We start from the raw sequence: 8,983 nt of genomic DNA on the forward strand, positions 1-8,983 counted from the left end.
AGGCTCGCCAATCCCAGCAACATTACATGTGATATGCACCAGACCTCTTTTCCCATTTAACTTGGTGTTTTAACAGCAAGGGCAGCAGGAGACAATGCCAGGAATGTGAATGATATGCAAAGAGCAAGAAAAGCTCTTTATCCTCCATCTCATTCCTTCTTTTCTTTTGACTATTTTATTGAAATGAGACCTGTAATGTCTTAGTAGCTCTTTCAGTCTTTACCAAGCAAAACATTAACAGCAGCTGAGGGAACCCAATTCAAGTAGACCCAATTTACTAGGGATGTAACGATTAACCGCGAGCCAGTTGAAAATCGATTCAAATGTGTGACGATTCAAATCGGCTGAGATGCCAAACAAATCGTAATACAATTGGAGTAAGAGTTTATATGAATGCATCTCTGAGGGGAACTGACTGTCTTTAGAAAGGTTTATGTGGTATTTTCTTTTCATCTTGCCTCTGAACGATGCAAATTAAAGTAGTGTTCATGAGAGCAGCTCTGCTTTGTTTACAGCTGTAACCCAGGAAACACTATCATTGTTGTTCATAAGCGCCACCTGCTGGCAGAGAATGAATCTGCGTCTCATTCAGCTCGTCTGCGGTTTCGTTCAGATGTTTTATGTAGTATAGTTTCACAAAACTAAAGTCACACACTGTTTTTTTTTCTTTTCTCGATACCAGTGCCAAATCGATACTTTTAAAACGGTACCGTGCCTAAACTGATACTTATAAAAAAATAATAATAAAATAAAAATTACCAATTAATAATTGGATTGGCCATTAGCACTAAACGCATGATGTCTTTTTCATTCATACTGGACACCAGAGGGTGCCCTCGCACAGAAAATCCACATATCCAGTCACAGAAGTAGCGGAACTCATGAAGCTCCAGGGATATGGACAAAGGCATTGCTATCGCTGTAACGGAGTAAACAGAAGATATAAACATTTTGAATGATAAAATAAATACAATAAACACTCGACTACGACAATGTATAGTTTATCTGTGTTATTCAAGCCATTCAAATACCTCTGGTATTTTCACAATAAGTATATTTATAATCCATTGCTAATCGTGTATTAGATATTAGTAGCCTATGAAGTAGTAGTAGCCTAGCTAGTTAATGGAAGGCTGCCTGCTGCCTGCTGCCGTCAGAGCAAGTGTAATTACTAGAGGTCAACCGATTCATCGGTTTTGCTGATTAATTGGCACCGATAGTTGATTTGCAGAACTATCGGTTATCGGCAAAAATCCATGCCGATAGTTTTCCGTGTTGCGTCTGTTGCTGGAGTGGCTGAGAATGGTCTGCTGTCATTATACAGTACGAGAGCGGCCTCTAGAGGCAGAAATTACTGACAGCACGTTTTGTTTGTTTGTTTGTTTTGGCATGTGACACTGCGCGTTGCACAGAGTGGGAAACTTCAAACGCGCATTTAAATCCAGCCGACAGAAGATTCTGCCGACAGAGCGCTATTCGCATAGTTTTCCATTAAATAACATTATATTTGTCCCAAATCATTGTTAATTTAACTATAAATTATGTATTGTGCATTTTTCAGCAAAATGTTTGTCTTTCTGTGGCTCTAATACAGTCTGTATGCTTCATATAGAGAGCTGTAATACAGATCGCGCCTTCTCTTTCCGTTTGCACTGTTTTTTTAAACACCGAACTACAAACTAATTTATGCCACGTAGTTCATTCTTGAAGCAAACTTATGTCCGTTTGGTGATTAAATAAACAGTTTTAGACCGCTGCTTGTATTGAACATGACGCGTCTGTTGTGTGTGACACCTGGGACTTCTCCAAGACACAGCGCTGCGCTTTTGCAGTGTGTCACTTGCATATTTTTTTAATATTTTGATTAGATAATCATGCAGTGTTCTAAAATAGCAGCAAATAAAATGTGAGTATACATACAATATCAATAACTTGTGCATGTAATTTTAATATGGCCTTGTGTAGGTATTTCAAGATGGCTATCTTTAAGCATGACTGTTGAAATTAAATGGTAATACTTTACAATAAGAGTCCATTTGTAACATTAATGAAAGCTGTAGAAGTATTGTTCCTTGTTAGAGAGTTCATTTCGTTTCAACATTTACTATTACTAATAGGCTTAATTTTTAAATGTTAAAGTTTCTTTTAACATTAGTAAACTATGAAATAACTAATGATCAATATAATAATTAATATTAATACTACATTTTTTTTCATTTACAAAGTATGGTTCAGTACTGTTACAGCTTTTTAAAAATAGTAAAGCTCTATTTTAGTTTTCGTTCAGTATCCATTTTAAAAACTATAGATTGAGGTGAGTGGGCCTGTACAAACCACCTGTAGTAGCACACTCTCCTCCTCTATGCGCACTAGTCACTTTTCACACACACTGCTGTGTGTATACAAATCCCACAAAAAGACTCAGTAATATACGTATGTTTACATGCTCATGCACTACAAATCATCCTGCACTGTTCCCCAGCCAGATGCTGACTCACAATGTTCTCTTCGCACATGTACAGTATTTATCTGAAGCACTCGTATAGTTTGTATTTTTTAGTTTATGTATAGGTAAAAAAAAAATTGTATATAGCATATTTATAGTCAAATCTATCAGTAGGATAGTTGTGTATAGGTTTATATTGTTTTACTTCATTGCTGTATGCCTGTATTTATGTGGGCACCGTGGTCCTGTGAGGCACGACATTTCGTTCCACTGTATGCCCCCGCATGTAGCGGAATGACAATAAAGCTCAACTTGACTTATCGGTATCGGTCAGTGTGGTCCAACCTAGCTATCGGTATCGGTTAAATCCACTATCGGTCAACCTCTAGTAACTACTGCATTCACGCGCTCCTCGGAAGCTCTCATTTCCCCCCGAGTTGTGCTTTTAAATCGGAATGTGAAAACGGGAAATTATTTTTCAAGTGTGGTGCCGGTGATGATGCTTCTTACGTCCGTTTCGGAGAAACAAAGGACAAATAATGATCGCTCAGGCATGGCACCGAAATCTGCATTCTGATTCGGTTCTAGTACATACCGGTTACATAGGTACCGGTGCCATATTGGTACCGGGTTTCGGTACCCAACCCTAATCGTTACATCCCTACAATTTACCAGTGGCACTATATTTGTTGCTTCTAGTACAGTTTCATATGAGAGTGTGCTTTGGAACTTCTGCAACACTAACTGTAATCTTTGAAAATTAGATTAGGGTCAAAAAAGCGAGTTCAGGCCACAAAGAGCTCTTGCAGTTATAAGCTTATACATTCTCAAACATGCAGGCCTAAGTCACACTTCGTACCAAACGAAGCCATAACATATAATCATGGCTGTTTCAGCATGTAAACAGAATGAATTAAAAGATGTTACTGATCCACCATCTTGAAATCTACATTTCACACATCAGACATCAGAGCTTTTAGTCGCCATGGTGAAACCATTACTGATCCCCACTGGCACTGAAACGCATTATGATCTCTTTGCAGACGCACATCCAGTGAGCGAACCAAACCCACAGCAACAGTACTTCAAGCCACGCCACCTCCATCCCAGTCACTGCAAACTGCCTGTTGGGACTCCACAAACACACAATTATCCTGCGTTATTTCAGCCAAGGTTTTGGAGGGGTCTCTAGCAACCGTCTGTGTGCAGCCGAACCACACAACTGAGGCAAAAACAGTCCAGTAGTGATTATCCGTTCCTGCTATAAAAAGACCAACGCTGAGCACTAACAAGAGCATGTGATTAAGACAAAGACTGAAACAAAGAAATCAGGCATCTGCTGTATACTGGGCCTGTATTTATCAAGTCTCTAAGAATTACTCTCAAGAACACTGCTAAGAATTGACTGAAGTGAAAAAAAAATTCTTGGCTCAAAGCTGCGCTTAAAAGTTAGTCATCATCAATCATCTCAGTCATAATTTAAGCAAAGTGTAGGACTAAATCTTAAGTGTCAGTCTTAGAGATGATTCACGACACTTTGCTGTGCCACAAACGGGATTTTGGATGATGACATACGCATGGACCAATCACTGAATAGATTTCCTTAAGAATATTCTCAGATAAATTCACATTGAAGTGTTAAATTCCTAGTAAAAGTTTACATTCAACACACTTTTGACAAAGAATTTACAAGAGAATACATTATGGCAAGGAAACAAAGCATCATCACAACTCAATTTACGGTGCCAATAGACGATAGTATAGTGTATCGACTAGGGCTGCACGATATATCGCATGCGATATTTAATACACATCTTGTCAGTAAAGCCGGTTCTTCCATCACGTGCGTGATTTCACATGGAGCAGCATTTACTACACAGAGCCGCTGTTCACTGACAAGCTGCGCAAATCCACGTTCATTATCAATCCACGTGATGGAAATTACCACTGATTACAGAACGGTTTTACTGACAAGATGCGCATTAAATATCGCAGCGATATATTGTGCAGCCCTAGTATCGACGATAGTCAAAGATATCGCCTGTTGCTGATGCCTTTGACGGCAGCAAGACGATTATTATTATCCGTCAAAAACAGATTGTGTGATGCAGCGCAGAGAGCCGCTTCAGAAACTTCGCATAATACTCGCACTAGACTGAAGTCAGTTATGATGTTCTTTAGTAATGTAATTGTTCTTTGCTCGTTTTGAATAACTGAGGAAATGTAACTGTTTGATTAACTGCTCATCGCCAAACATTTCAAGAACATTCTTCCTCTCCTGAAAGATTTGCGCACGTCTCTGTCTCCTCAGCACCATCACAAGCCCCTACTGGCAACTCCTAACCACTTGAGAGACCTCTCGAGCTGTCCTAAATAACTGGGAGAGTAAGAGTGATTCTTAACTTTAAGAAATTTGATAACTTGCTTTTATACTTAAGTTTGAAAGTAGGAGTAAATGTCATGAATTCTCAGCACTTAAGACTAAAATGGCACTTTGAGAAGCTTGATAAATACGGGCCCTGGTCTTCACCATTTGTTTATTAGTATGAAAATAATGAAAGATATTCAACAAGGACCAAGGCTAGATTAACATAACACAAATGTTGATTGATAGAAGTGTAATCTGTTACCAGCATTTCCCATGCACCTCGAACCCAAAAACAGTCCTGCAAGTCTGTCATTTCAATAGTTTCTTTAGTTTAAGACAGATGGCAAAACGAAACATCCCTCTTTGAGGAATTGTGCAAGCTGGTAAAGACAGCCGGCCAATAAAGCTTGGACTAATAATCACTTTTCTCATTCCCTTGATGGAATTGCCATGATTACTGGATCACAGTACATTTCTACTAAGGGAATGCTGAGTAGCAGCTCATCTGAATGGCAGAGAGTTTAAAAGATCAGAAGACGTGAGCTGAATATACAATGTAGCAGCACATTGTTATAAAGCATGACGTGTCATGCCAGACACTGAAATTAATGTTTCTGAATGAAACTATTAATATAGACACAGCTATTCAGAAGACTGAGGGCTGTAAGATTTTATCAATAAAGGAAATTAATACTTTTATTCAGCAAGGATGCATTCAATAAATCAAATGCGACAGTAAAATAATTTATTTTACAAATTTTTTTTTTAAAATAAATGCTGTTCTTTTGATCTTTCTAATAAAAATGCATCACAGTTTCCACCAAAATATTAAGCAGCACAAGTTTTAAACACTGATAATAATAAATGTTTCTTGAGCACCAAAAAAAAAACAGAAGGATTTCTGAAGGATCATGTGACAATGAAGACTGGAGTATAACTACTGCTGAAAATTCAGCTTTGCCAAAGGAATAAATTACATTTTAAAATATATTTGAATACAAGACAGGTATTTTAAATGGCAACATCATTACTATTTTATAAGCATCTTTATCAAATAAATGCAACCTTTATGAGAATCAAGGCGTCTTTACAGCTGAGTTATGACTGCTCTATGCCTGCTTAAAATTTAAAGATGCAATGCCGCATTAAAACCAGACTAGATTATGACAGCTTAGATCCACCCAGTGTCAAAGCATACAGTTGTGATTGGTGTCTAAATGCATTTAAGACACCTCCAAGTAGCATTAAACAGTCTGTGTAGAGACTTGCCACTTCAGAAGCACTTCTGTGCCACCTTTGCAAGGTAAATTTGCCATAAGAGACTTTAATGTCCTTCAACAACATTAAACAGCCAGCTATAACATGCTTGCAATCATCAGCAACCATCCATGATACCCGTCAAACAACTAGAGGGAGTGTACAGCAAACTTGGCACAGTATCTTAAACCATTAGAGAACATCCAAAGCAAACAAGGTACCACATTTATTCAAAGCATTCACACCTTGATAAGCAACATGCATACACTTGCTTTTTCAGTATGCTTTCATTTTGCATGCAAGTCTATGCTGTTAGTTATGCAGTAAGCAGTCATTAAATTAGTGCATTTATTGCCGCCTACATCGTTGGGCTGATATTTACTGCAGGAGTGATAATCAAATCACATCATGACAGATCATCACAGTAGTGTCCCGATGAGCAGAGCAGTACCGGGTCTGCATGCAAAGAATCAGCTGACCTACATTTGTGACTGGTCCAAATCTTCAGCTCAATCCTAATGAAAACATGTTATATACGCAAACGAGCTTAATAATTGTCAAAAACCTCGGTTATGTTTCATAACCTTGAAATTAACGAACAAATATAGTGTCCGGGTCAAGCATATCATCACGTTTTGAGAAACAGCCAAGGTGTTTAATAATTTCGAAGCTCTTTTAATACTAAACATGTCAGGTTAATAGTTATCGATCATAACTAGCTCCAATTATGCTGTCTAGGTAGGAAGTTCACTAGGTTTTGCAACACAGCTCTCATCGCCCTTATTCTCAACCGGTATGCAGCAAAAACGACATTTTGAATGGTCTAATTTTTCTTTGTTTACCCAAACAGAACTGCACACGGCAAGGTCAACACTGAATTTAACGTTTAGAGATGATAAAACAGAGGTATGCGCTGACACGGGCGTTAGCCAACTGTTGCTAGCTAACATGACATTGATGAAACGACGTGTTGAATCGCCGACAGCATACACCTCGCTAAAACTGCAGACCTGACCGGGACGATTTCTTATATTTATAGCGATAACGTTCACACAACACACACCCGTGGAGCTGTCGACATATTCACGACTAAAGGAGAAAAAAACAGAAGCTGAAGTATTTCTCCAACGGCCGTGTCCGCCATTTTGAGACACCGAGAAAAGGAGGCGCAAAAATTACAGCTACAACAGCACTTCGACCGGCGATTTTTATCAAACACAACCACAAAGAGAGACACAAATGAGCTGTTCTTACCCTACAGAGTCAGCACTTAATGTTATTCCCCAGAAGACGCTGGTAAGGAACGGAATAGGTGTTATTTTCGTGTTGAAAAGGGGGACTGGAGTCTTGGGGTCTGCTCCTTGCAGCGCCGCATTCGCCTCTACGGCACGGGAGCGCGCATGGGCTGACTTCAGCAGGCGGAGGCGCGCACGCCCTTCAATCTCACACCCTCCTTTCAAACACTGTGGGCGTTTTTTTCAATAAAAAATGCACCTCATCGCCTAGTTTTGCGGATAACTTAAAAAACGGACCGTGAAAATTTTTTTCTCACATGAGCCACATCAATGACTTTAATCTGGGTACAATCAGAGCGCGTGACCTCTATTTATGACTGAGAGTCAAAACAGCACCTGTGTCATGCTCAAACCAGTTTACATTATTAAGGCTTTGAATGTAATATTTCAGTCAGCTCACCAGAAGCAAAATATGTAACCCTGGACCACAAAACCAGTCATAAGTAGCACGGGTATATTTGTAGCAATAGCTACAAATACAATACATTGTATGGGTAAAAATTTTAGATTTTTCTTTTATACCAAAAATCATTAGGATATTACGTAAAGATCATGTTCCATGAAGATATTTTGTAAATTTCTTACCGTAAATATATAAAATCTTGATTTTTGATTAGTAATATGCATTGCTAAATACTTTATTTGGACAACTTTAAAGGCAATTTTCTCAATATTTAGATTTTTTTGCACCCTCAGATTCCAGATTTTCAAATAGTTGTATCTCAGCCAAATATTGTCCAATCCTAACAAACCATACATCAATGGAAAGCTTATTTATTCACTTAATTTGTGGTCCAGGGTCACATATTTATATTTATGTATATGGCTCTTATACCCACCCCAAGGCTTAAGCCTAGTCCTAGACTAAAATGTAAGTCTTGGCTGTTTCAAATGAAAGAAACTTGCACTGACTGATCATAAAATATATCAGTGCCTTTATTTTGTCTCAAGATGCACACCAGTAATGCTTTTTCTAAGGCACGTTTATAAAAATGACTTAAATGTCCTAATTGAACTATGGCCTAATCCTGGTTTAGGCTAAGAAACCAGGCCAGTGTCTTCATAAAGTTTATACATGTACTATTGTACACAATGAGTACATTTATGTTTACTCTTTGAAATGTTTTGTGTTTAGACAGTACACACAACATTGAAATGAACGTAATCACATGTTTTTTCTAGTTTCTTTATTCATTTTAATACAAAAGGATACTCGGACCAAAAATAATTAGATTGCTATTTAGAAGAATTGACATTAAGGTACCACTCATTAAAGAAAAAAACAAACACACAAAGGGCATGACAAATATTTCATGTTGAAAACAAATTACAGAAGAAAAACAGAAATCCAAAAAAAGAAAAAAAAGTAGTGATCCGTTTGTTCAACATCAGATGACATTGAGACCGAGAAACTGTGTGTTTGCTCTATGTAGATTCCCTAAGATTTTTTTTTTTTTATATTCTAGTTTATAATGGGTTTGTGCAGATTATTTAAGAGAAAATGTAACAAAATGCGCCACAGACTGAGGGTAGAGGGTGTCTTAATTGTGATATTTCTTTTAAATTACTGGTGTACAGCAAATCATTTGATAAGAGACTTAATTGATGTTTTTTTAA

At 37.9% G+C, this 8,983-nt stretch overlaps 1 protein-coding gene across 1 annotated transcript in view; it reads right to left on the reverse strand.

Annotated features, from left to right (window-relative positions):
- pafah1b1a (platelet-activating factor acetylhydrolase 1b, regulatory subunit 1a) overlaps positions 1 to 7,518 on the reverse strand; it is a 42,578-nt gene extending 35,060 nt beyond the window's left edge. Inside the window, exon 1 of the mRNA XM_058799041.1 lies at positions 7,326 to 7,518. The gene's annotated coding sequence lies outside the window, so the exon portion shown is untranslated. The remainder of the gene's footprint in view (positions 1 to 7,325) is intronic.
- Positions 7,519 to 8,983: the final 1,465 nt, after the last annotated feature.

This window comes from Onychostoma macrolepis, chromosome 15, assembly GCF_012432095.1.
Source record: "Onychostoma macrolepis isolate SWU-2019 chromosome 15, ASM1243209v1, whole genome shotgun sequence".
NCBI classification, from domain to species: domain Eukaryota; kingdom Metazoa; phylum Chordata; class Actinopteri; order Cypriniformes; family Cyprinidae; genus Onychostoma; species Onychostoma macrolepis.